This window comes from Triturus cristatus, chromosome 2_2 (genome assembly GCF_964204655.1).
Source record: "Triturus cristatus chromosome 2_2, aTriCri1.1, whole genome shotgun sequence".
Taxonomy (NCBI): domain Eukaryota; kingdom Metazoa; phylum Chordata; class Amphibia; order Caudata; family Salamandridae; genus Triturus; species Triturus cristatus.
In genome coordinates, this window is record NC_140582.1 from 791149583 (window position 1) to 791177431 (window position 27849).

At 48.0% G+C, this 27849-nt stretch overlaps 1 protein-coding gene across 9 annotated transcripts in view; it reads left to right on the forward strand.

The window, feature by feature from the left end:
- Positions 1–5474: 5474 nt before the first annotated feature.
- Positions 5475–27849, forward strand: part of CLOCK (clock circadian regulator) — a 2260868-nt gene continuing 2238493 nt past the window's right edge. For all 9 annotated transcript variants that reach the window (XM_085642074.1, XM_085642079.1, XM_085642082.1 and 6 more), the window contains exon 1: positions 5475–5647. The gene's annotated coding sequence lies outside the window, so the exon portion shown is untranslated. The remainder of the gene's footprint in view (positions 5648–27849) is intronic.

Below are 27849 nucleotides of genomic sequence, written 5' to 3' on the forward strand. Positions count from 1 at the left end.
TGTGCCGCCCCTCTTTCTGGACTCCCCTGGTAAGCCGTGTATGAAGTGGAAGGGGTGGCTGCGCGCATTTGAGAATTACATCGTCTCCATTGATGGCGAAGGGTATAGCCCCGAACGTAAGAAGTCGCTTCTATTCGGACTGTTGGGGAAAGCAGGTCAGGAGGTTTTCGACAGCCTACCGGTTTATGCGGACCCTCCAGGGGCCCTTGCCCCCCTGAATGCGTACCAGGAGGCGGTTAAGCGGCTCGAACTGCAGAATTCGGAGGAGGGTAACATCATGGTGGGGCGCCATAAGTTCGCACTGCGAAAGCAAGAGGAGGGAGAGACTATCGAGGAATATATTGCCTGTCTACGCGTCTTGGCACAAGACTGTGAATTCGCTGAGATGACTGATACCTACCTCAGGGACCAGGTGTTGTTCTACTGCCATTCTAAGAAGGTGCAGGAGCGGTTGCTTTCTTGCAGAAATCCTTCGCTGAAAGATGTGGTGGCCATTGCGAAGGCCGTTGAGCGCTCCATGGTGTCCACGAAGGAACTTGTGAGCACAAGTCAGGCTTCTAATGTGTTCTATGTGCAGGACAGACATAAAAGCTCACCCAAGACTCCAGACAGGGCGGCGAGTGAGAGAGGGGGGGGCAAGAGACAGCTCGCTTGTTTTAGATGTGGGTCGAGGGACCACTTAGCGGATAGCAGGACCTGCCCGGCCCTGTCCAAAAGCTGTTCTAAGTGCAGGAAGGTGGGCCACTTCGTGGCAGTGTGCAAGGCCAGGAGACCTGGTGGGGGCATGAAAGTGAGCTCGGTGAGCGATTGTGATGTGGATGCGGATGCGGACATCGTACTATCCATTGAGGATGGTAGAGTGAAGGGGCCTATTGGCTCTGTCCTGATCGGTGCGGTTGAATTGCCATTTACGGCTGATTCTGGTTCCCCTATTACCCTGATATCCGATACTACATATGATTTGAAATGGCAGGGTGTGCAATTGCATGAGACGGATGTGAATCCGAAGGCCTTTGGGGAGCAAGACATAGTGATGATGGGGTACTTCTGGGACTCCCTCACTTTCAGGGGGCGTACAGTGAGAACGAAGATCTATGTGGCTGAGAAGGAAAGGAGCCTGGTGGGATGGAAGGACCTGGCAAAGCTAGGGGTGATGCTAGTCCCGGGGGCGGACGATTCCATAGTTCTGAGGGATGATTGGGTCAACTACATGCAGCCGGATGACTCGCATGAGGGCTTGGCTGAGGTCATCGGCAAGTTTGAGTCTGTTTTTGAAAACAAAGTAGGGTGCGTGAGAGGATTTGTGCACGCCATTCGCTTGAAAGAGGATGCTGTGCCGATAAAGCACAAGGTCAGGTCTGTTCCCCTATCTGTCAGAGGGGAGCTCAAGGCTGTTCTTGATAGACTGAAGTCGGAGGGAGTGATAGAAGAAGCAGGCGCATCAGAGTGGGTGTCCGCGATCGTGGTGTCCAAGAAGAAGAGGACAGGGGACATTCGTCTGTGTGTGGACCTGCGATCCTTGAACAGAAATGTCCTGGTGAACTGCCATCCTCTGCCCAACATCCAAGAGATCCTGTCTTCCACGTCTGGATCGAGGTTTTTCACATTGATAGACCTGAAGTCCGCGTACCACCAGGTGTGCCTCACGGAGGATTCCAAGAAACTGACCACCTTTATTACCCCATTCGGAGCGTACAGGTACGTCCTTTTCCCATTCGGCCTCGCTTCGGCTTCCGGTGTCTTCCAAAGGCTGATGGATCTGCTCTTCTGCGACATGAAGGGCGTTGAAGCCTTCCAGGACGACATCTTAATACACACCGCGGATGAGGAGGGGCACCTGGAGCTGCTGGGCAAAGTGCTGGAGGTGCTGCGGGACAAAGGGATGACGGTCTCCAAGGACAAGTGCAAGTTCATGGAGGGCAAGATCGATTACTTAGGACACGTGCTGACCCCAGAGGGCATAGCGCCTAAAGATGACTTGGTGAGAGCCATACGTGATGCTCCATGCCCCGGAGACAAAGACGCCCTGCGATCGTTCCTGGGGCTCAGTGAATACTACTCCAAATTCATGCAGGGATATGCGGCCAAGGTGGAGCCTTTAAGGAAACTGTTGAGGAAGAACGAAAAATTTACATGGGCGCAGGACCAACAGGCTGCTTTCGAGTCGGTCAAGCAGGCCATCGTGGCGGCTCCGGTGCTACAGCCGTACAACAAGGCATTCCGGAACGTAATCACAGTTGACGCCAGCGCCAAGGGTATCGGCGCGGTGTTTTGCCAGTTCCATGGGAAGAAGGAGAACACGGTCGCTTTCATATCCCGGTCACTGAGTGACGCTGAGAAGCATTACAGCACCATCGAGCGGGAGACGCTCGCGTGTGTATGGGCCGTGGAGAAATTGAAGAACTATCTGTGGGGTATGGAGTTCGAACTGGTCACCGACCACAAGCCCCTGATCTACATGATGGATGGCGAAGGTCGCGGCAACGGGAAAGCCAGCTCGAGACTGCTACGTCTGTTGTCCAGGCAGCAGGAATATCATTTCGTCATCAGACACATCAAAGGGGGCCTCAATTGCAGGGCGGATTGCCTGTCGTGCATGCCGGTCAGTGGCGAGGAGGACGTTTCCCTGGATGACACGGAGTGGGTGGTGGCGCTGGTGGATGCTACGGCCATTTGCGAGGGATCCATATCTGAGGAAGAATGGTTGACGGCCCAGGAGAAGGATATGACTATTCGTAGGGTGATGGACCATATGACAGCTCGTTGGCCCCCGATCCGGAACTTGAACGGTGCTCTCAGGAGTTTCCAACAGGTTAGCCCTGAACTCACCATCGAGGGCGGCTTCGTGAAGAGGCATGAGCTGTTTGTGCCGCCGGAAGGGTTGAGAGAAAAGCTAATCAGGATAGCTCACAGGGGGCACCCGGGCGGTACTGCCACAAAGAATCTTCTTAAGCAATACTACTGGTGGCCAGGGATGTGCAGCGACGTCGGCAGTTTCATTGATCGGTGCGGACCGTGTTTAAGGGCCGACAAGCATTGGAAGACGGCGAAAGGAACGCTGCAACTGGTGGACATTCCTGCCGGTCCATGGCTCAAGGTTGCCATTGACTTCGCAGGCCCGTTTACCCTGCTGCTGGACGACTGCAGACATCTCATTGTCCTCACGGATTACTTCTCCAAGTGGATTCACTACAAGTTCGTCAGGGAGGTTACCACTGAACGAGTGATCAAGGAGCTGAAGAAGATTTTCGCTAGTGAAGGTCAGCCGAAGGATTTGGTGTCCGACAACGGCACGCAACTGGTCTCCAGGCAGATGAAGGACTTCCTGGCCAGATTGGGAATCAAGCAGGAGAAGACCCCGCTCTACAGCCCTAAGAGCAATGGGCAGGTCGAGCGGATGAATAGATTTTTGAAGGAGGGTGTGCAACAGGCGGTTGCCTCCAACTTAGATGTAAAAGCATTTCTGGCGGACAAGGTGCACACTTTTCACAACACGCCCAATGCAGTCACGGGGCACACTCCGTTCTACCTGATGAGAGGGAGAAGGTGTATGAGTGAGCTTACTCCCAAATTTAATAAGTGGTATGACATGAGGGAGGAACCTGAGAATATACCTGATGAGAGGTTGAGAGTCAAAGAAAGAATTGTGGCTAAACAGGAGAGCAACAAACGGTATGCAGATATGGTGAACAGAGCCAAAGTTAAGGAGGTAGCGCAGGGGGATTGGGTATTGGTGAAGAAACCAACCAAGGTGATGAAAGGAGAATCTGTTTTTCAGACCCCTGCACGTGTGCAAGGAGTGACTAAGGGAGCTGTCTGTTTGGAAGGAGGGGGATGGCGTAGCAAGGACGACATTGTCAGACTCAAGGCAGGCCAAGAGGAAATCATCATGAGAGGCAACCAGGTGCGCGAGGCCGAGAGCGATGATAGTATGTACGAATGGCAGGTTCAAGAAGACAATGATGGTGCCACTGGTGATGGTGTGAGTGGTGATACGCCTCCTGTACGAGGGCGGACTGCGCACGGAAGTGCAGACCGGTGTGAGAATACGTGGCACGGCCTAGGGGATACCGAAGGCCGTAGTGACAGCAGTCCTAAATCAGTGAGGAGTGACAGTCATAATGTAATGAGTGCAAGCCAAGGTGGTACGGGCACTAGCGGCGGGGGGTCCACCCTGTATGTCACTCCCCGCAGACCAACAAGGCATATCAGGGCTCCCAAGAGGTTCGAAGATTTTGTTATGAGATAAAAGTTATGTATAATTCTCAATTTGTTAAGAAAGGGAGATGTCGTACGTGAAGTAACGTACTAGTCTTTCGAAGCAGAAGACAGTCCTCTTTCCATTGTATGTTGCCTCCTGACGTCACTGGCCAATCCGATGTCGAGGATGGCTGTGACGTCAGGGGGCGGCGGGAGGAGGGCAGAAAGAGCGCGAGGACGCTAACCGGCGGTTGTTGTATCCGCTGCTCCTCGTGGGCCGTAATATTCACTGTACTCAATAAAAGGCTCAGATATACCCAGTAACATGTCTCGCCTCCCTCATTCATGCCACTACAGTCATCTTGTGCATTTTACACCATCTAAACTTTGCCCGTAGGTTTGGCTTTGTATTAGTGCCCATGTATTTTCACACCCTCGTCTTGAGGTATTTGTATGTTCAACTTTTCTTCGCTTTGAAATAAACCCACTAATCTTTGATTCAGAGTCTGTATTCCTTTTGCAACAGGAATGGTAATGTATAATTAGTTAATGGTTGTTCTCCCCTCCACACTTTTAAGCAGGCACCAACGAGCCATCGACCAGGGGCTCCAGAGTAAGTCTGGAAAATGGAACCCAGCTCCTTCTGGTGCGTGTTATTTATTTCTTGTGGCCCCTAGCCCGCACTTCTGGGATCACGATCCCGCTCAGGCCATTACAAGGGGGGATTTTATTTGTAACCCCATGTCTTGTACTTGTATGAACTATACAAAACAAAAAGTATTGGCTTTGTAGAATCGTATTTCTAATTCAAGTTCTGGTCGCGTTTGGATTGGACAGGGAACCATTTTAAGTAAACGTTTGTGAATCCTCAAGTTTTACATTGCTTTATATTTAGCGAATTTCTGATATTTTGTTTTGCAACAGCGGTATGCACTGTTACGCTATGTATGTTTCAACTCATAATAAGTACGCGACTTTTTTTCTTCATCGTAGGTTGCTTATAAAGCGGGAACTTGACCCTGAGGTATCAGAGCGCTTTACGTCCTGCTAAGTTTGAACTCGCAGAGCTCAGCTCGCAAAGTATTATCTCACACTCAAAGGTTAGTTAACAAGTTCTATAAAAAAAAGTGAAGGGGGTTCGGAGACAAATTGGCCTAAAATCGTAATGTAGTTGTAAAAGACACAGTAGCCCATTTAGAATGCCGCTAAAGTTCGGAACGAGAGTCCTCTGTCTCCTCCCAACGGGCGCATGCGTACTGACATCGAGGGGGGGAGACGCACTGAGTGGTTATGGCATGCGCACTGGAGACGATGGCAGAGCTGCACTGACAGCAGTCACCGGTCGCTTGTCGCAGCTGGGGGTCCCGTGTGGTTTTGAAGTCCAGCGAAGGGGGCCAAAGACAGCTTCATCTCCTCATCCCCGCCCGAGTGTGGTGCCTCTGTGCGGGTAGGTGTAGCCTTGCGCCCAGAAGACGCTGCCCGGCGAGCTGACAGATCTAGGTAGCTGTCGGGCTGGTAGACAGCCAGCTGGTTTCTGCCTAGTCGCTGCCTCCCACTTCGCACAAGCCAGCGTAGCGCGGTGGGCACAGCAGTGCGAACAGAAGAAACCGGTCGGTGTACACGAGAATGATGAGAGGGTTGCCTGCTAGGCCCAGTGACCCACTTTTCGTTGCCGGCAGCCGGGGAGGGCGTGGAAGTAGTAGAGCACCGCAGCTCCCTGTGCCCCGAGGAAACTGTTCTGTCTGGCTCCTGATGGCGACTCAGCCTCCTCCAGTGTTCACCTGTTGTGATTTTCAGTAGACTATGTCTGTGTACATTCTTTTCCGAGGTAGTCAAAATTCTCTCTGTGGGTCTGTCGTCCTTTGCATCTCATTCTAAGGGTGCACAACGCGTTAGACTTATTCTAAAAAGGTTAGGTGTTCCTGAAAATGTCCTGCACTATGTTTTTCACAACCTGTTTACTGACATATTTGCTGAAATAGTGAGTACCCTATACCTGAGTAACGCCTATATGTTTACATGGTGGTGAAATTACTTGTCATTTAAGCGCAACAGGTAGTTCAGTTGTTTGGGTATGCGCCCTCAAGTGAATATTTACCTACAATTTGGTACTGTTAAGGCTACCGCGCATACGTGATTCGTGTGCGTTATTGCCCTGATCTGCACGTTTTCATATTCTTAATTTCGGATGAACTGCAAAACGTGTCGCCAGCATCAACATGGTTTTATCAAACGTATATTCTAAAGCACATTACATGGCAGCTTTTTTTTTTTTATTTCAGTGAGAGTTGCATACATGCACATTTTATAGCGCATATGCGTTCTCCTTCTCTTCTCATTTAATCCTTTTGGACCTATAATGTACTAACATAGATTCGAATTTGCAGGACATTGCTTTCTATTCTCATTTCTCCATAAGATCCATCTCATATTCTGAGTGACCCGTGGCTTTAGTTCAGCTAAATTCCAGCGCGTTGTGTTTTGATCAGTTAGGGAATAGAGCTAGTCACACGTGAGGGAAAACACATGACACACTCGTATATCAAAAGTGGGCACATCTCTGTGGTGCAACCCCTTACCATATATTTTAGAGGGAACAAGCTTCACTGGTCTCGTCAGGTGGGGGCCGGGGGGTGGAAGGGGGAAACATTTTTGCAGTCACACAATTGGGAGGAAGAGCCCATTTACTTTGTTCAGGGGGTCAGGATTTCGTTCTCTGGTCGTGAGTACTTGTTTGTAGTCCGAAAGTTTCTGGGTACAAAGAGATATTCAAAGATTACCTAAAGACCTACTGTCAAATGTATGGCTTAATTTAATTCTAGACAATTACGGATGGATAACCACATGTTGTCCACAGGGGCCACTATATTGACTGGATAAACCATGTATTCCTAAAAAAACAGTTTCTTAATGCACAACAACTGTGTATCAATGTATATATTACCAGAAGAGGACACTTTATACGCAACGCTTAATGTATTGGTGGCAGTTGGTATTTTACACACATCTCTCACATGTTATATCTTTCTGTGGACCATTATCGACATCAACCACCAGGTGGGCCATGTTCTAACCGGAGCACTGCCAAGCCAATACCATCCACACAGTCTTCATACACATACTCCCAAATGAGTCAACCATCCATTTAATGCATGCATCTTACTTCTTCAAGGAGAAGAGCCCTCTCAATAAGCTAATGTGGCCAGCTCGAGCGCTTTCAACAGGACGGGCCAGTAGGCCCTAAAACTAGCTTGCCCTGATGAAATCTGACTGTCAATAGTGAGTGGGCAGTAGATTTTTTGAAGCCTGATATTGTGTTGAATAAGGAACATTTAAATAAAAAAGTTAAAAAAATTGAAAAAATATGTGACCTTTCATTTGTAAATGAGAATTCACAATTTGCACAAACTTTACCTTGGAGTCTATAGTTTTATTTGATGACCCAGAAAACGCCACCTACTACTACTTTAATTTAAACAGCTGGACTCTTTAAAATACAGTCCTCAAGTATTTTACTTGTAAAAAAACGTAGTTAAGTGCAAGAGCATTAAACATGTTTCCAGACTCCCCCGGCACAATGTATAGATACAAGATGTTTCTGTAATTTTCTGCCATTAAATACTGCCTCTCCTTAAATTGAAGTAATTTAATGTGCGATGGTCTAAAACACAAAAATCATGCTTCACAAAACAATCCAGAATCCCAATACAGTTCAGTTCACTATTATTAGTTTGTGTCCATCGGATAGTCGGAGTATTTTAGAGAAGCACAACTTCCCTATTGAGTATCAGCCATTCTCTCGATCTCTTTTTTTAAAATCAGATTACAAGCATATCCTGCAGACATATGATCGAACCTACAGCAAAGGGAGTGGAGAGAGAGAAAACACTCCATCAACTATAATCTTGTATTTCGTTAGATATTACATGTTTTGTATTCTTTTCAGTTATTTTAAAAACACTTAAGATTGTAAAGAGGAGACAATTATGATAAGTCTGTCAGGCATGCATGTTGGTGTTAATCATATGCTTAAGGTTCTACCACATCCCGGAAGGGACTGTTTTCAGCGTTTTTTAAAAGGCTAAAATTGTGGGGTATTACATGTTTGGAGTATTAAGATGTGGATGAGAGAGGCCACAGTCTTCGTTTGAGTTGTAACTCAGCGCTTGCTAAGTCCAACAATCTGGTCCACATAGGTAAATTAGTATCTTTGAGAAATCCATGGCTTTGCCTTATACTTGGCACAAGCAGCAGGATTCCCTCAGAGAAAATGCACGTGCATGTGTGCTTTAAGTAATCAAACAATATAGTTGAGAAATAATGAACTTAAAATGTACACACATATTTGAAAATACAACAAATTCATAAGAAAAATGTCACAGAAATAAAGAAAATCAGATACAAAGATTAAAGGTTAAAAATAAAACTCCAAGTGCCTCATGCAGTGCAGTGGAAAAAGTTGTTTAATGTTATCCTCTAGCAAATGTAAAAAATATGATGTTGCATCGTCTAATTGTTGGCTGAGCAGGTTCTCCAGGAGAGAAATATTTTCAAAGAGTTTTGCAGTCCTTCTGATAACACAACTACCCTATAGTAAAGTTTTTAAATCTTCAGAACTGTTTCCTGAAACTCCGATCTAATTTTGCCAGTAACAGGGGAGTTCCAAAACTCTGCTTCCAGGACCACCAGATATGTCCTGTTCTAACAGGTCCACAGGATTATTCTAAGTAGGCACAGCTTTATGTTATGTTAAATATTATGTTAAATTTAGCTTATAAAGCGCACGTACGCCCGTAGGCTTCATGGCGCTGTAGGAGGTTTTCAGAGCATAACACAACAACAGGAGGACAACTTAGAACGTCTAAGGATAAGCTTCTCTAAAAAGCCAGGTCTTAAAGGCTAGTCTAAAGGCTAGAATATCCTCGTGTGACCTTAACGAAGCTGGCAAGGAGTTCCAGAGGGAGGCAGCAAGAAAATGAAAAGAGCTGCCGCCCTGACGTTGTTTCCTAACAACCGGCACCATGAGCAAGTTTTTGTGACCAGAGCGGAGGTTGCGGGAGGGGGTGTATCTGGCAAGCAGATTGATGATAAATTTGGGGCCTTTACTTTGTAATGCCCTAAAGATAATGCAGCCGGTTTTAAAAGCCGCCCTCTGGGCTACCGGTAGCCAGTGCAGGTCTGCCAGGCCTGGCCTGATGGACTGCCATTTAGGAAGCCCACAGATCAGCCTGGCCGCCTGATTTTGAACCAGCTGCAGCCTCTTGAGCTGCCCGGCTGGAAGGCCCAAATATAAACTATTTGAGTAGTCCAGCCTAGACAGCACAAGGGCGATGGTCACCTGTATCAGGGCAGAATGGGTTAGGAAATGGGCAATCTTTCTAATCTTGCGCAGCTGAAAGAAGCAAGCGGAAACAACTGACCCTACCTGACTTTTCAGGGAGAGGTCTTCACTAAAGGTGACTCCAAGGCTCTTAACTGTGCGGGAATTGGAGGGGGGGTTTCCCATCTCCAGAGGCCAAAATTGAGGTCCCCAGCTGAGTTCGCTCTTCCCAGGCAAGATCAATTCAGTCTTGCCTGGGTTAAGTTTTAGGTGGTTAAGGCCCATCCAACTCTGGATATGAGCCATGACCTCCCTAAACTCAGTGACAGCATCCGGCGACCCCAGGGGGAAAACCAATTGCAGATCATCTGCGTAATTAAAGATCCACACTTTGAATTTCCTCAAGGAGTACAAAAGGGGACGCAAGTATAAATTAAATAAAAGGGGGGACAGGGATGAGCCTTGAGGGACCCCGCAATCGTTCTTAATTCTAGGGGCTGTGAAAGTGCCCAGTCTCACTGCTTGAGTCCGGTCGGACAAGAATGATTCCACCCAGCTCAGGGCAGCACCTCTGAGGCCTGCCTGCTCGACACGGCCGACCAAAATAGTATGGTCGACCGTGTCGAATGCAGCAGACAGGTCAAGAAGCACCAGTGCCTGGTGGACATCCCTGTCTGCGTTACACCGAAGTGTATTCTGGACTGCCAGGGTTACCGTCTCGGTCGAATGGCCTGGACGGAACCCAGCTTGATTTGGCTCCAGAAATCCAGTGGTTTCCACAAAGTTGGAAAGGCAATTGGAGACGTGAGCCTCCAATATCTTGGATAGGAACGGCAGCAGGGATATAGGACGATAATTTGATGAGTCCTGAGGGTCCAGGCCTGGTTTTTTAATTAGAGGGATTAGCAGAGCGTGTTTAAAGCCAGTAGGTACCCTGCCCTGGGTCAGTGATTTATTTAGTAGGGGTAGAATCCCCTGAGGGATAGTCTGACCGATTTCCGAGAAGATGTGGGGGGGGCAGATGTCGTTAGGGGATCCGGACTTTACCCTCGTCAAAAGTGAAGAAAAAGTTTTACCATCAATGACCGGGAAGGTATCTAATACAGAGGGATTGTAAAAGACGTCATCCAAAGGAAGTGACGTTGGGGAACTAGCAATGCTCGATTTGATAGTGACAATTTTTCCCCTGAAAAAATTATTCAGGGAATCACATAGCTTCTGCGTAGGAGCTATTGAAGGGGCTGTCCTGTCGTTGTCACAGAGTTCATTAACTATATTAAAAATATCTTTGGACTTATTGGATGACGATAAAATTTTTGAGGAGAAGAAATTAAGTTTGTGTTGTTTTAAAAATTTTTGATAATTTTTCCTAGTGACGCAGAAGGTTTCCCTATCCTGTGAAGAGTAGGTGGCTCTCCACTGTCTTTCTTTCTGTCGTACCCCTAATTTAAGTGCTCTAAGTTCTTGAGTGAACCATTTGTGGGCATCATTACCTCTAATGTTAGGTAGGTATACAGAGGGGGCGAACAGATCTGCTGCATGGAGAAGCCAGGAGGACAGTGCCCTCTCGTCAACCTCCAGATCTTCGTCTAATGGGGGAAGGGTGTTGTTCAACGTGTCCATGAACCCAGAGCGGTCCATGGATTTCCATTTGCGGAACTCTTTACCCATGGGAGGTTTGGCCTTGTGCTGCCCTTGAATTTCTAGCGGGAACTGGATAAGATAATGGTCTGACCAGATGCAAGGGCTTATAATAGGAGAGAATGATGGTACGTTGTATGTCCAGATTTGGTCCAAGCTGTGACCCTTCTGGTGAGTGGGAGAGTGAATGTGTTGGACCAGGTTTAGATCTGTAAGCAGATCCCTCAGTTCTCCAGCTTGGGTGTCTGTGTCTGTTCTATCGAACCAATAATTTAAATCCCCCACTAGGACAGTTTTAGAGTGCTTTATTACATGGGAGGCCAGTTGTTCTGCCAAAAGTACTGGATAATTGGCCATGTATTGGGGAGGACGGTATAACAGAATTACAGTAAGAGCCCCGCTCTCTGAGTCTAGTGTGATTACCAAATTCTCTGTGTTGGGGAGAGTGAGAGAAGGTAATTCCCGGAAATGAAAGGATTTCGAAATAATTGCTGCTACCCCACCTCCAGCCTTCCCTTGTGCACGGTTGGCAGTCAGAATGTAGTAGTCTGAGGGAAGTGATGCCAGAATGTCCGGCAAGGAATGAGGGTTGGTCCATGTTTCGGTCAACAACAGAAGATCTGGTTTTTCTTCCGTCAGGAAAAGGAAGATGTTGACCTGGTTCTTTATTAGGGACCTTGTGTTGAGGTAGTAGCATCTCATGTTATGTAGTAGTAGAGGAGCCGATCTGGGTTCATTCGGCAATGGTGGAATAGACTGAATATCGTCAGCCAGCAGGGGAAGGCGGGAGAGCCCCAATGTTTGTATACGTGTGCAAGTGTGCGAGGGGAGTGAAGGGAAGGCTATTCCTGAGGGGGAGCTAGGTTGTAGTGATAATAGATCATGAGAGGAATACCTCACAAAATGGCCAGGGGGGGTGGGCCCGGGTCCCGGTCGGCCGCGGACGGGCGCAGACGGGCTTAGCTCAGGCGCAACTCCGGCGCGCCTTCGTCGCGCCCGCTGCGCTCGTCCGCTGCGCTGACACATATGGACCGTTTAAGTAGGGGCGGGACTCGGGGGTGTGGCGGTGATGTCACTGGCCTCGCCTCCCACCTCACCCGAGCAACCCGGCCTAAGATGGCGGCCCCTGCCGCTGCGAGCCCGCTGAAGCGGTCAACGCTCAGCCGAGCACCGGTGCACTCAGGAGGAGTGATCAGGTAGGTGTCCTGGAGTCCGGGGGAGAGACTGGGATCACAGGATAGTTTCCAGAGTTAAAAGCGCTCCTCTGCGCTTAATGCGGCGATGTGTAAAAAAAATTAAAATACTGATCCAGCAATGTCTTTTCCGCGTTGTGGATACTGCTGCTGACCTCCTTAGCCACAGGCGGAGACCCCCTGCCACAGGGTCGTCAGCCTGCAAATGCCAAGGGTAGGTTCCAGTCCGCCCTCCTAAGTAGGGGCGGGACTCGGGGGTGTGGCGGTGATGTCACTGGCCTCGCCTCCCACCTCACCCGAGCAACCCGGCCCAAGATGGCGGCCCCTGCCGCTGCGAGCCCGCTGAAGCGGTCAACGCTCAGCCGAGCACCGGTGCACTCAGGAGGAGTGATCAGGTAGGTGTCCTGGAGTCCGGGGGAGAGACTGGGATCACAGGATAGTTTCCAGAGTTAAAAGCGCTCCTCTGCGCTTAATGCGGCGATGTGTAAAAAAAATTAAAATACTGATCCAGCAATGTCTTTTCCGCGTTGTGGATACTGCTGCTGACCTCCTTAGCCACAGGCGGAGACCCCCTGCCACAGCTTTATTTCTCCTCAGGACCTTCCCCAACCTCTAGTCATGGGGGTATTTCCCCAGGGACGAGCAGTCAAAATATTCTGTTCCAGTTAGTCTACTGGAGTTCTTTGATGTAGGCAACAGTTTTCTGTCTTGGGGCATTCTGCACTTTTCAGCTATGAAAGGGAAGTTCCTCCAGGAATAATCAGAACTCTTTGTCAGGACCTTGCTCCTCATTAACTCTTTTGTTTAGTAGGAGATTAGTGTTGCTAGCCCTTAGAACAGACGTACAAGTCTAACCTGGAGGCAGCTCCCTCCAGCACCTTGAACAGGCAGCCAGGAATAGTATCGGTGAAGTTATAACTCCGTTTCGGTTCCAGGCATTCGGTCCTTGGAGTGGATTAAGCAAGGTATTTTCTGTTTAATTTTTGTTTATTGAAAATAAAAAGGTCTATATAACATCATCAGCTGCATTGATGAGAACCCAGCACTGACTTTCTAAGAAATGAGAAAGTGTCACAGATTTCATATTTGTTAACACCTTTATTTCTGTTGTACTCAGCTAAACACACTCCTGCTTAAAAGGCCTCACTTTACCACACAGTTTGGAATCTATCCCACTTGCAGGGTGTTCATGAGATCGGCACCTGGAGAGTTGGCAGGAAGCCTCTGCCAATAAAAGTGATTTTTGCCAGAAAACGTCTTGTTTATATTACATCAGTGCTTTAAATGGGCCGGTACTCACCGGTACTAAGTACCGGCACTTCTCAATTTTCGGCCCTTGAGTACCGGAACTTTTCCTTGTACAAAGAGAGTACCTGTACTCATGGGGCATACAGCCAAGCTCAGGGAAATTTAACATATACAAAAAAGAAGCGCAACACAGCTGACGAGTTGGTCCGTTTTCCTGAAGCACTCTGATGGAGTGCTAATCTCCCCTCCTGCTGGCATGGCAGAATATGGCAACGTTTGTTTGGAGTCCGATAAAGGAGGAAGGTGGTGATAGTGACGCTGTAGCGGGTGGGGGGGGAATCAAGGCTTAGTAATGTGCGCAGACTCCCTTTATCGGACTCCAAACAAACGTTGCCGTATTCTGCCATGCCAGCAGGAGGGGAGATTAGCACTCTATCAGAGTGCTTCAGGAAAACGGGCCAACTCGTCAGCTGTGTCGCGTTTCTTTTTTGAATGAGGGTTTTTGAACACAACTTATAGACCCTGGCACAGAAAGAAACATGATTAATTTCCCTTTGATTCATACCATTACCAACTGAAGACAAATTCATCTTTGCGTAGCTCTCAATCTGTATGATATATGGATGTCCAAGAATGTCCACAGAATCTGTTTTTGATAATTGAACGTGGAATGTGATTGGCTGGTAGGTTCTGCTCATTTCACTCCCTCTTCCATTTTCTGAAGACAACAGACAGCAAAACTTATGCAGACTTTATTGTGTAAAAAAAATAAAAGGGGCACCATTTGTTGGGCCAGAGTTTAAAGGACTGTCGAGGTGATGAGTATACTAAAGGAAAATTCTCCCTCTTAGCCCCCAAAGAAAAGAAATGGGTATATTTTTTATAGTGAAATTGCATTAATGAGCCTGCATCCCATATATCTAATCACAAATCCAACTCTGTGCAGTGGTCTGTGCACTGTTGCTGTTATCTGTTGGTACCATTACTTACTGGTACTGAATGCTGCTGTAGAAATAGCATTTATCTATTGTCTGTAAATTGTGGCCTTTATATTGCAGCAGAAAAAATTCAAAACATGCTTGCAGTTGTTTGTGTGTAGGTTGCTCAATTGGAAGTTAAGTGTCCCAAAAGTTGCATTTTTTAATTGAAATTCCTGTAACAGAATCTCGATAAGCAATGATGCAAAACCCCTGCCACTAGACCGACCCATAAGGTACTAATGCCAGAAGTAGTGGCCACAAGACACGCTGAAAGCCACGCCTTCCGTCCGTTCCTCCTAGCTGGCCTGCAGGCCCTTCTATAAAATGCATAAGATAATTACTCCGATTTAATCTGCTTTCCTCACGTTTTGCTGGGTTTTGTGAGTAGATTTAGCTGCTGTGAAGATTGTTGGCCTATTTAGTGAAGCCTAATCAAATTGTTCTCAGGCTAGATTAGAAGCAAATTTGCATTGAGTGGCTCAGGTGAATGTATGTTCTGCATCTCAGTATCATTCTGCACATCTGCGCATCAATTGAATCTCAGTCAAATTAAATGTGTGTCTCTGGCCGGGTCCCTTAGCATTGTCAGTAGCCCCGCCCCCATAGCCCCAAACCCCGCCCCCTAGCCCACATTTCAATTTGGTGAGTACCTGCACTTATTTTTTTCCATTTAAAGCACTGTATTACATGCTTTTAGTAAGCAGCGCAGCAGAGCCTGCGTGCTGCGCTGCGTAAAACTTACAGTATTGAAAAAATTGAGTTTAGGGAGCCACGTCTTTCTTTTCTTTGGCGCCGCTCGCTAAACTCAGGTAACCTGTCTGCCACCTTCTTCGAACCTCCGACTTCATTTTAAAACGTGTTACTCATGTCTGTATTATTAGATAATATTACTTTGAAGACCAGTGTTATTTTTTTCGTCATAAAACCGGAGCTCTGTTCACGCCACTTCTGCAGTACCTTGCAGCTGCCACAGTTTTTGGTGTTTTCTGTGCGTCGGATATTAGTCCGCCCCACGCGTGCAGGGCAGGAGCACCTGCCAGCCCTCCTCCACCACTCTCCCGTTAGGCATGCTTTTCTTTCCCACAGATTTCGAGAACACGCAGCTTCCTGACGGCTCCCCGTCTCCAGTGAAGGCGATCTCTTTTACCCCTCCGCCCTCCACGCTTTCCATGAATTACTTTCATGACTGTGGAGTCTGCGTGCTGTCAGCTTGTATCTAGCGCTAATGCACCGGAAAGCAGGACGATTTTCACTATTGCGCAAGTGACCTCCTATATTCTTGCTGGAGGAGAAGAGGCGTCACAAAAGCAATTCCGTCACAACACAAAGTTGTTTAGCACGGTTGGCTCCTGAGAAAGCCTTAATTCATTCAAGAAGCTTGGCCTGCTCTGGATCTGCCTCATGCACAGTATTCCACTGAGCAACTTCGAGGTTAGTAGCTAAATACTTCATTTACTTGAATATCAATCAATCAATCAAATTCTTTATTTCGGCCAATTTGGCCATAAAAGATGCAAAAACAATATCATTAAAATGCATCCACATTAGTTTAAGAACATAGTAAAATACATAAAACCATCATAGTATAAAAAGAATTTCCGATTGCGAAAGGCGTTAAGAATCATAGCCAAAAGGATCAGTCTTTAAGATATTTTGACCTTAACTGCCACATGGCCATTAAAAATTTAGCAACTGCAAATACTATGTGGGGTGCCGTGCTCGTTTTCAATATTCTAAGGGAATGGAGATAGCTCCTTAAGCCCAAGTTTCTGCATAGAGGAGCTAACCAGTATTTTCTGGGTCGATTGTATGCAGGACAGAAAAACATAATATGGGGTTCTTCCTCATCATAAATGCAACAACCTGGGCAGATTTTATCCGTCCTTTTTGTCCAGTTGTAAGTAAATGTTTTAATGGGAAGAGTCCCTAGCCTCCATTGGATAAACAATTTTCTAGCTAGTATGGGGAAAATTATGTCCATAAACCCTTCGAATTGGTATAAATCCTTAAAATCCAAAAATCTAACAGTCAAAATACCTTTATTGGTGGCAGAAACAAGGGAGGCAAAACTTTTTTCCCTATAAATACCCACAAGGTGTTTGCGTGACACCTTGAAACAGCCTTGTTCCGGGGAATCCCATAGTTCGTGAAGACCTAGTCGGTAAAGTTCTTTCTTTATAAAAACCAGCCACGGGATTTTATCACAGAAATTATAATTCATGACATGGGCAAGCTCTTGCCTGTAGTGTTCGAGCTCAGCGGTGGACCAAAGCCTATGCCAGAATCTCAGTGGCATTAATTCCAGGTCTTCTCTTATGGAGGGTAGACCCAAGTCTAATCTTAGGGGGAGAAGGGGTGTGCCACAAGGGAGGACCAAAAGGCGCCTTATGAAATTGTTCTCTACTTTTACAATTCCTAGACCCGCTTTGTGTCCCCAAAGTTCTCCACCATAGGATGCGGCTGCTCTTGCTTGCGTCTTATACATCTCAACTGCCGGACTGATAGGTTTGTATGTAGAGGAATTTGCCACTTTCAGAATTCCCCCTGACAGTTGAGAAAGCTTGAGCCGACTTCTAGTCACCTGAGGTTCCCAAGATAAATTCTCATGGAGAGTTACCCCCAGATACTGGAAGGTATTCACCCTCTCCAATCTTTCAGTGCTCAGAGAAGGATTAGGTCTGGTTTTAGATGATGGATTAAATATCATAAACTTGGTCTTTTCTGTATTAATTTCTAGACCATGTTACTTACAGAAAAGGCCAAATCCATCTAGGATCCGTTGGATCCCCATCGGAGATTTTGACAGCAGGAGGGTGTCATCTGCAAACATGATGGCGGGTACCCTCCTGCTGCCCAAACAGGGGGCATCATTGTCGACAACAGTGTCAAGATGTGCTATGACACTGTTGACATAAAGACAGAACAGGGTTGGTGCAAGGACACAGCCCTGCCTGACCCCTCTGAGGACCGGGAATTTTGATGATAGTGCTCCCAACCTCCCATGCCTGACCTGTGCGTAGTTATTCTCATGGAGCCTGATAATGGCATTTAATATATGGGTCGGAACGCCTAACTCCTTTAAGGTCTGCCATAATTTTTTCCTGGGAACTAGGTCGAATGCTGACCTCAGGTCCACGAACACCATGTACAGCCTTCCCCTCTCGATGGTTACAGTTTTCCAATAAAGGAGAACGAGGCGGAAGATCTGGTCCATGGTGGACGTTTTTTTCCTGAAGCCAGCCTGAAGAGGACTAAGAATTTTATTGTCCTCCATCCACTCCGAGAGGTGGTTCAAGAGGAGGCGAGAATATAATTTTTGAGGGACATCTATGAGACTTATTGGCCTGTAGTTGGCTGGGAGAAGAGGAGAGCCCTTTTTAAAAATTGGAACTATCTCCGCCCCCAGCCAAGTACAGGGAATCTCCATCCCACCCAGAATGGAATTGAAAAGTATGAGGAAATAAGGACCCCAAATGTCTGGATGAAGACGAAAGAGGTCGCCAGGCAACCTATCAAGACCCGGTGCCTTGCCCTTCGCCAAACCCCCGATTGCATTAACCACCTCGACAAGAGTGAATTCCAGATCAGATGTGGGGTCATGGGCAATTGTAGGAGCCACATACCCCTCATCATCGCATCGAAGCGGTTCTTGATAAAGCTGTCCAAAATGGGCCTCCCATATGGATGCTGCAATGTTTGACTCCACTGCAGCTTTGGGTTCTGCCGTGCCGGCATTTACCAGAGACCAAAATTTTCTCATATCCCTTGTTTCAAGTGCGAATGTGAGATCCTGCCATCTGTTCCAATCCCATTCTGACCGTGCCACTGCCATAGCTCTCCTGTAGTTTCGTCTAAGCTCAGAAATTTTAGTTTTATCCATACCTATTTTGACTGTATTTAGTAATTCTGTCTTAATCTTTCTACAGGATGAATTATACCATGTTGGGGTATGTGTTTTATTTTTCCTCTGCGGTAACACTGGGTAGAAAACCTCACCCAGTGCACCCACTAGGTCGTCATGGATTAAGGCCAGCTTCTCGTTAAAATGCGGATCTTTAGGCTGCATAATTAGCAAATCCAGTTCTTGTAGCTTTGGGAGTGCTATCCTGTAGATGTTACTTATGGACTCCTCTGAGTTCTCCAGTTTCCCCCACTTGACCCTGCGTCTGTTTGAGCTAAGTACCAGGTTCCCAGGATCATGACCAAGCTCAACAGAGGAAGATCGCACGGCAGCCACAGGATGCACCATCTCCATTATAAGTGCATTGTGGTCACTGTCCGATCTATCAGTGACTTTAAAGTCCAGGACCTTTGGCCATAGGCTAATGTCTACAAAAATATAGTCCAGCCTGGATTCATGGTTCTTCCTGTTAAACGTGCATGCAGAAGGGGTATCAGAGATAGTGCGTCCGTTACATGCCCTTAGAGAGAAATTAAGTGTTAGGGACATGATTTGCACAGCCAAGGGGGACCAGGATTTAGCGTATGGGGATTGGCAGGGGGGGACACCCCAGAGATCATCTTCTGCCGTAAGTGCACCTTCCTTTAAGCCTTCCAAGGGCTCAAAGTGGCAGTTAAAATCCCCGCCCAGCACTATCTTGTAGTTAATAGGAAGGGATTCCAGAAAGCGCGCAAGATCATCTAATAGTGGGGATTCCACAGAAATACCAATGGGGCGGGAGTACACATTAAGAACTGCTAGTTTAAAACCATTAGGCCACTTGAGTAGAACACATTGTATGTCCGGCGAGAGAGTCGGTAGACTCTCCGCATTACACCCAATGTGACTAGCTACCCAAATCGCCAGTCCTCCAGATGGCCTCCCCCTGCCAGACCAAACTGCATTTACTTCAAAGACTGCATAACCCGCTCTGGACAGGGGTTCCCTAGCCCAGGTCTCCTGAAAGAGACAAATATCACTGTTACTTACTAAAGTGTCCCAGTCACTCGTATCTATTTTATTGGTAATGCCGGCGACATTCCAAGAAAGGACCTTCAAGACGTTATCAGGCACTTCTGATCCACATCCGCCATTTTCCTCCATTATAACATCTATAGTTGGGGATGGAGGTGCATGCGATGATGTTGCAGGGGTCGGTGGAGAATTAGTAGAAACATTAGGAGTGGGTGAGGTAATCGAACTTTGGTTTTTATTATTGTTAGGGCCCTGTGGTCTCTTGGGTAAATGGGTTGCTAGACCCTGGGAGTTAGTAGATGACGAAGACTCCCGTCGTAATACGCGGGATTTTCGAAGGGTGGTCTCTATTTTGGCACTTACAGGCTTTTGTCGCAGATAGCGTCAATCTACCTGTTCAAGGCAGCTATATCTGTTGCTTACTTGAATAAGAATGACGGTAAAACAGGAAAACATTCATTGTCTGTGCCAACAGAGATGATTAAATTCGGCTGGTTATCGTAGTTGAAGGGAAATTCTAGACGTCTTCACTACGGAGAATACGGTGCTAGGCTGGAGACTGATCAGACCATAGTAGAACTTTGTGTAGTTCGATTTTATATGTGACGTTCTTTTGTGCAGATTTCGAAATTTAAAATTGTGACACAAAGCCGGTGACGAAAACAACCAGGAAAAAAGCACAAAACACACTGGTAAGTTCTTGCAGTTGCACATTGAACCCCGCATTTCTGCATTTGAAATATGCAACCAGTTCCAACGTTTGCTGCTTTGCCTGTTCTGCTTCGCAAGAGGTATCTGTCCTGTATACAAATGGCAATTGTGTTGAAAATGCTGGTTTTGTGAGCAGAAATGTTTTTAAAGTAGAGGGAATAATGGCCCAGGGCCCCCACATTAAATATACTTCTTAGTAATGTGATTGGACAATCAGACTTATTACTGTAATAACAGTATGCTTAACCAGGAATTCTCGTTTAATCTGACTGCTAGACATGCAGCAGGGCCCTTCCAGCCCTGTAGTCATATTCTTAAGTTTTCAGGTAAAAGCACTCAATGATTTCTGAATAATAAAAGCTTTAAGGTAACTTTATTGTTCCTGCTTACATTTCACATGCTTTACTTAATCTTGCATTCCCTATGAGTGTTTGCTGTTTCCAGGATGTTGTTACTTTTTTCCAGCCAGAATATTACTCTGGTCTCCCATGCCTCATAACCTATTTCCCATTTTCTGGTTCTCCAGCGCCTCAAGGTTATACGAATGGCAATAGCGCTAGCAAATATCATCACTCCATTGCATACCAAAAAAAAAAGTAAAAAACATTGTCATTTTCAACACCAAGAGCTCTAGCTTTCACAAATGCGAGACCTAATGCATTGCAAATGCTTGTTCTATTTAGAGTTTTAGGACTAAGATCAGTAAAATTAGAATATAGTTGCCTTCCAACATCACTCTCTTTTTCTGATGCAATTCCTGCAACACTAGAATGATTTTACACCGTGACCAGTAATGCCAGCAATGTTCCCCCGCCGGTGGTACCCTGGTGTCTGCCACATTTTGAAAAATGGTGCATCTTCATCAGGAATTGCAATTCTTTCTCCTTCTATAAAATGTAACAATTCACACCACATTTTAACCCTTACTCATAAAAGGGACTCAACAGGAATTAAAAAGGGGACAACCAACAGATGAAGATGTGTGTTCCTCTGCAAATCATCAAATTCCTCTAGTCTTGCATCCAATTTTAACTTACTATATACAGCACATTTCCTAAAGATGTTAAACCCATCATGTATCTCATTTGTTTTCCTGCTCTTTGCATTCCACTGCTCTAATCCTGGCTGCAGAATCTGGTAAATTTCATTACCTCCACTTCCCTCTCGCTTATCTCCATTATGCAATGAGGCCCCTGTGCCTCGTAGACACCCCCCCTACCAATATAAAAAGGCACCGCCCCCTCCACAATACCTGTTCTTTTGTGTCTGTAGACACAGTAAGGTTGGTGCGGCACGCACACTCCAGCAAAAGTTTGTTTGATTGGCGATGTCAGTTGCTTCCTTTTCGCCGCACTGGGGGGCGTGTGGCTTCCTGCTGCAATGTTGGTGTTTATTCTGGGTTGGACAGACGCTTTCTGTGTGCTCTGACGTTCCTGGCGGCCTGGTTGACTGCTGCGCGGTGCCGGCGGTCGTGGGGTCTGGCTTCCACTTTCTTCTCTCCTGGTGGTTCTTTCTTGAGGCGTGCTGCAGGGCAACTGTCCTTCAGGTAAGGTGGGGGAGGGTGTCTGCATGTAGGCATGGGGCCCCTCCCTCGTTCCCTTTTCTTGCCGGGCCTGACGTCTGCGAGGCTTGCCTCTGGCTTGCTTGTGGGCGTGTGCAGGGACTCTCTGGTTCCTGCTGGGTCATCCACTCTTACACTCGCCTGTTTTTCTCCCTGGCCGGAGGTCGGCAGAGCCTTCCCCTGGTCAGGGTGGGCGTGGCCTGTTGCCGGGGCTGGTTTCCGCCGGTCACAGGTTTGCTGTGCATTTCTCCGGCTAGTGACTGTATATATCTACGTGGTGTTTCTCCCAGGGCGATGGTCGGTGGTGCCTTCCTCCGGTCAGGATGGGCTTAGTGTGTTGCTGAGGCTGGTTTCCTCCGGCCGGAGTTTGCTGGGCGTTTCTCTGGCTGATGAGTATATATGTCTGTGTGGCAGCGGCCCTCTGTTGGTCGGTGGGGGGCGTTTTAAGGCCCGGACGTGGCGCATGGCTTGGCCTCCGCTTTGTTGTGCATGTGGTACTGGTGCGAGTTTGTCGTGTGCATGGTGTGCCCTTGTTACCCAAAATCGCACCTCTTTGTTCCTGCGGAAAACGCGGCGGAGGGACGGATTCTCGGTTTTAGCGTCTCCCGGGCTGTTGGGTGCCTGTCGGGACTCATGGGGTGATTGCCTCTCTCCTTTCATTGTGTGGCCAGGGGTGCTGTCGTGTTTCTCCTGTGGCCCACGTGGGGGATGGTGCCTGGTCGCGGTGCGGTGGGCTTTTCCCTGGTTTTTGCTGGTTTGGTTCTGCTGGCCGGAGGTCTACTGTGGCTTTCTCCGATGGAGTGCTGGGGCCGGTTTCTCCATCCATGGTGTTCGGGGGAGTGTTTGTGGATGTCGCCGGCTTGTTTCCCTTTGTGGTGCCGGTGTAGGGTGCATTTGTTGGCTGTTAGAGGTGCAGCAGCCTTGTGTATTCTTGTTTCCTCTGGTCTCATCCAGCCGGTGAGCTGTGGTGCCTTGTCTGGCCTGGGTGTGCTTCTGGGGTTCTTGGCCCTTTGGATTTTGGCACCTTTTTTTTTGATGTGCTGTTATGTTTGTCATGGATGGACCCTCATGCGCCCCTCTGCTGTGGCTCCAAGGGTCTAGCGTCTGTCTCTTGCTTGGGCTCGGCATTCGTGCCGGGGTTCCCTGTCCTACCACGGGGGTATGTGCAGGCCTGCTCCTACGCTGGTTTGGTGGCCTGTGGTCCTTGTGACCTTTTGGGTGCCTAGCGCTAGCTCCATGTGCTGCATTTAGCCTTGGGTCTTGCCGGATCTCCCTTGACTGTGGCATTTCCTGGGCGGCCTGGTCCTTTCTTCTGGGTTACGGCGCATTCCTTCCTTGTGCGTGCTTGTCTCCTGGCCTTGGCGGCGGTGCTCTGTTCAAGGTGCGGGTTCGGCTGTTCACGGATTCCTGGGTTTTGGAGTCTCTTTAGCCTATGGATGTCCCTGGGCTTGTTGCAGCACTTCGGAGCAGTGCTCTGGCTGTCGCTGGATGGTGCTGCTGGCTTTTTGGCACTTCTGTTTTGCTTGTTGTGGGGGTGCTAGGCCTCTCGGCGTCTGAGGTGTTTGCCGGCTGCCAGATCGCCAGTTGCAGTGAGCTGAGAGGAGGTGGGTGTTCTGCTGCGGCTCCGATGGCTATGACGGCCCGACTGAGGCGTGCCGAACCCTCCAACGAACCCCGAAGAGCTACCCGAAGAGCTGCCGCATCCTGCAGCCTGTAGCCTCCCGCTTCTGCGGCCCCGACGGAGGTTGTTTGTTCTCCCATTGCCTTCAGGGAGTGAGCGGGAGGCGTGCAGGCACACAGCCGAGGGAGCGAGCGAACAAGCGTCCGGACCGGGTCGGGGGAAAGCATACTTGAAGCCCCTGAGCGGCACCTGTTTTTCACCCCCTGCATTCACAATCGCATTCAAGCGGTTGAAGCCGTAAGTGCAATGCAGTGGTGGCCGAAGCCACGAAAATCTTTCTCTTACGTGGCAGCAGCCGCAAGTGCAAAACAATTTGTCATTCAATTCCCCTGTTTTGGTCCCGCTTGGAGCGGTAGAACAGGGGCCTAACAGTGAGGAGTGGAGTGGAGCGGAGCGGAGCAGAGAGAGCAGAAGTGAGCAGAGCTAACAACAACTAACAACCAGGTGTGTGCAGATCAATAACGATTAACAGACATTGCTACTACATTGTTACTACTGCTACTACTACTCTTGAGAAAAAAATTAAAGGCTGAATAGTTACTGCTCCTCCCCCCTCCTTGCCCTCTTACCCCCTTGCTCCCTTGTCACCGCGGAAGCTGTTCGGTGGTCTCTATCTGAGCTTCGTGACCGCTACCGAGCGCAGCTTGCAGTGGGGCAGAAGGGAGGGGTCACGAGGTGGTGTGGGTGGCAGAACCGTGGTAGAGCCGCGGTAGAGCTGTGGAATAAAGGTTTAATCAAGAATTAATCAAGGATTTAATTAGCTTGCTGCCTGTTCTGCTCAGGGTTGGAAAGTTGCCCGTGTATTGAAACGTGTATTGAAACGCCACAGTGGAGCTTGGAGAAGGGCGATGGTACTGAGGTTGCTTACAACCCAGCATTAATCTCGGATTATTGCATCATTTTCATTGAGCTATACGGGTATTATATCCTATAGTGTGATGTTCAATTGTATTCTAGTATAAAGCAACAATTGACTTCAAATATGATTAAGCTAGCCAAATATTGGGAATGCGCTCAGGGAAAGAAAGGACCTTGGCTCCCCCTACAAGACGAGCACGGAAAACTCAAGCACCAAAAATGGTCAAAAAAGCTAAAGCACTTACTCTGTGGGAGGCCTGTAAGGCAGTACTGAGTGACAGGGTGCAAAATATACTGGCCCACAAGAAGAAACGTGCGATTCAAGAGCTTGAAGAGTTAGAACATGCCCTCCTGGACTTGGAAGGGAAAAGTCAGACCGCAATGACTGAGGAGGATCTGCGCCGGCTTGAAATAGCCAGGCGCGAATACTTAGCGCTTGCGACTAATGAGGTTTAAACATGCCAACTAGCAACCCAACATCGCCTTTATGAAACGGGAGATCGGGCGGGGAAACTGCTGGCGTGGCTGGGGCGGAAGGAAATTGAGTCACGATGGGTAGGGTCGATAAGGGACCAAGAGACTATTTATACCGCTCCGGAAGATATCGCGGGCGCTTTTGAGCGCTTACTACAAGGCTCTTTATGGAGCCCGCATCCATGCGGTAGACTCCCAGATACGCCATTACCTTCAGAGTATTGACATGCCCACCCTTACACCCGACGAACGAGATAGCCTAGAAAGTGACCTGACACTGGCAGAGGTTACTGAGGCCATAGGTCACCAGAAAGCAGGCAAGACTCCGGGTCCTAATGGCCTGCCGAGTGAATTCTTTAAACTGAACACCACACAGCTGGCGCCCCATCTCCTAAAGCGGTTCGTGGAATCAAAAGACCAAGGATGTCTCCCCCCCAAGACCTTTGTCTAGCCACAGTGGTGGTCATACATAAAATTCGGAAACCATCAGAGGACTGCGGATCCTATTGCCCCATATATCTCCTTAATATTGAAACAAAAATCTTGGCCACGATTCTCGTACGTCGCCTGCTAAGCGTGATTCTTTCGTTGGTGCACGAAGACCAATCTGGCTTTATGCCCAAGCGTGCCACCCATCTTAATTTGCGCCGCCTAGCTAACTGGATGGATACAGTACGGGGTCGTGACACTCTCCATTTGCTTCTCTCGCTTGATGCGGAGAAAGCATTTGACACCATCCACTGGCCCTTCATGTGGCGTACTCTGGAAGCAATGGGCTTCAGCCCGGTTTTTCTAGGGTGGCTGGCGTTATTATATAATGCACCTGAGGCGCGAGTACGGGTCAATGGCACTCTCTCCGCCAGTTGGCCGATACAATGCGGCACCAGACAAGGCTGCCCCCTCTCTCCTTTATTATTTGCCCTCATACTGGAACCCCTAGCATGTGTGGTTCGTTCCCGACCTGACCTAGGGGGCTTCCTTGGTGCTTCTGGTTCGCTGGAGGAAGAACGCATATCGTTATATGCAGACGATATTCTGCTCAATGTCACGCGGCCTGCTGACACCCTGCCCCGTCTTCTCCACATCTTTGAAGAATATGGCAGCTACGCTGGCTACAAGATTAACTGGACTAAGTCCACCCTCTATCCAGTAAGTGGAGGTTCCGCATTTTACACTTATCCCAGCTGCCTGCGGCTGGCCGAGGAGGTCTTTCTTTATTTGGGCCTATATATTACCACGGCTACCGTCCTTCGCGTGGAACGCAATATACGACGGGTGTTGTTGACTTTTCAGGCAGATGGGAAACGATGGAGGAAACTGCCTCTCACTGTCATGGGCAGAGCCGCCATGTATAAAATGGTGACCCTCCCTCAGCTTCTTTATGTTCTTCAGAACACTTATCACAAACTACCTGATACGATTTTTGCTTCTATTGATAGTGAGTTGCGCCGCCTCCTCTGGGATGGTGCTCATCTACGAATAGCTCTGCGGACCCTGCAACGGAATCCTTACAACGGGGGGTTGGCCATGCCAGATATCAGAGCCTACGACAGGGCGGGCCACCTTATCGTTATTAATGAGTGGATTCATGCACCAGGAGATCATCCGGCATATCGACTGGAACGGCTTCAATTCCATGAACGCTCCCACCTGCACTATCTATATGGGGGTGCGGGCACGGCGCCACTCCTTCCCGCTACCCAACGGGTGATAGAGGCCTGGAAAATTGCTGGGAAGTTAATGAGATGGGAGGGGAACCTACACAAGAGACCCCATTATGGGAGGGAGCTCATCTGCGTGAGATCAGAAAGCTGAAGGGTTTCAAACAATGGGACCTCATTGGCATTTCCAAAATAGGAGACCTCCTGGAGCGAGGCTCCCTGGCCTCCTTCTCATTCCTTCAATCCAAATACCAAATGCATAATTCCCAAGCCTATGCGTACCTTAGGCTTCGTCATGCTTGGCGAGCGGAGGGGTTAGACAACGGGGCGCTGCCGGAATACGCTCCCCTTGAGGGCAGACTCCTTCAGGAGGAGATCCAGACGCAGGCGATTCCGCTGACATACAAAACACAGCTCAACAATATGCCAGATAATCTCGGCCCACTTCGTGCGAAGTGGGAACTTACCACAGGACCCCTAGAGGATATAGACTGGGAGGTGGCCCTCATGCATCCATGTGAGGTGGCGATCATATTAAGACTGCGGCTTATCCAATACAAGATCCTTCATAAGGTCTACTATGATAGGGAACGATTGCACAGGATGGGGAGGGTAGAGGACCCTGCATGCCTCAGATGCCACACGGAACATGGTACATACATTCACACCCTTTGGGAATGCACCCACATCCAGCCCTACTGGCATAAAATAGTGGACAAACTAAATAAAATACTTGGGGCAACAATTGAGATGGATGTGAAATTCCTACTATTGGGCATTCCCACTGATGTCGATCTTCCACGATATGGGCTCTTACTTGTTAATCTGGGGTTGGTGGTGGCCAGGTACTGGGGTGCACAGCACCTTCCTACACTTACAGAATGGAAATCCAATATGGATTTATACATGGCTGCGGAAAAAGTGGTTTATAAAGCTAGGGGCTGCCCACGTAAATTCAGGAAAATTTGGTCCCCGTGGCTAAAGTACTACAAGATCGATTTTAGATGTGGAACAGGGAGCCCTTACACTATCTCATGTGAAGGCTGGTTCTCGCTCATAAGAATTGCTTTCCCGCCCTGTGTTTGCGAACAGACCTTTTGGCAGAATGGTCCTATGTATTAGTTGGATTGTCACTGCTGATATACATGAACGATTTCTCTTGAGTAACCCTGCTGCGAGATTCACCAATCAGTGCCGTACCTCCATGCCTAAGGTTGATCATACACCCTGTACTGATGACTTCTTATCCCATCTGTCAGTAGTATAGTTATTGAATTGTATAAAAATAAAATTATTAAAAAAAAAATTACCAAAAAAGATTGTGAGAGGAGTTAGGGACAGATTAAGAAAGGAATATGTGTATGGACCTTTGGTACATCATGAGGAAGTCTTCTTGATAAGAGGTA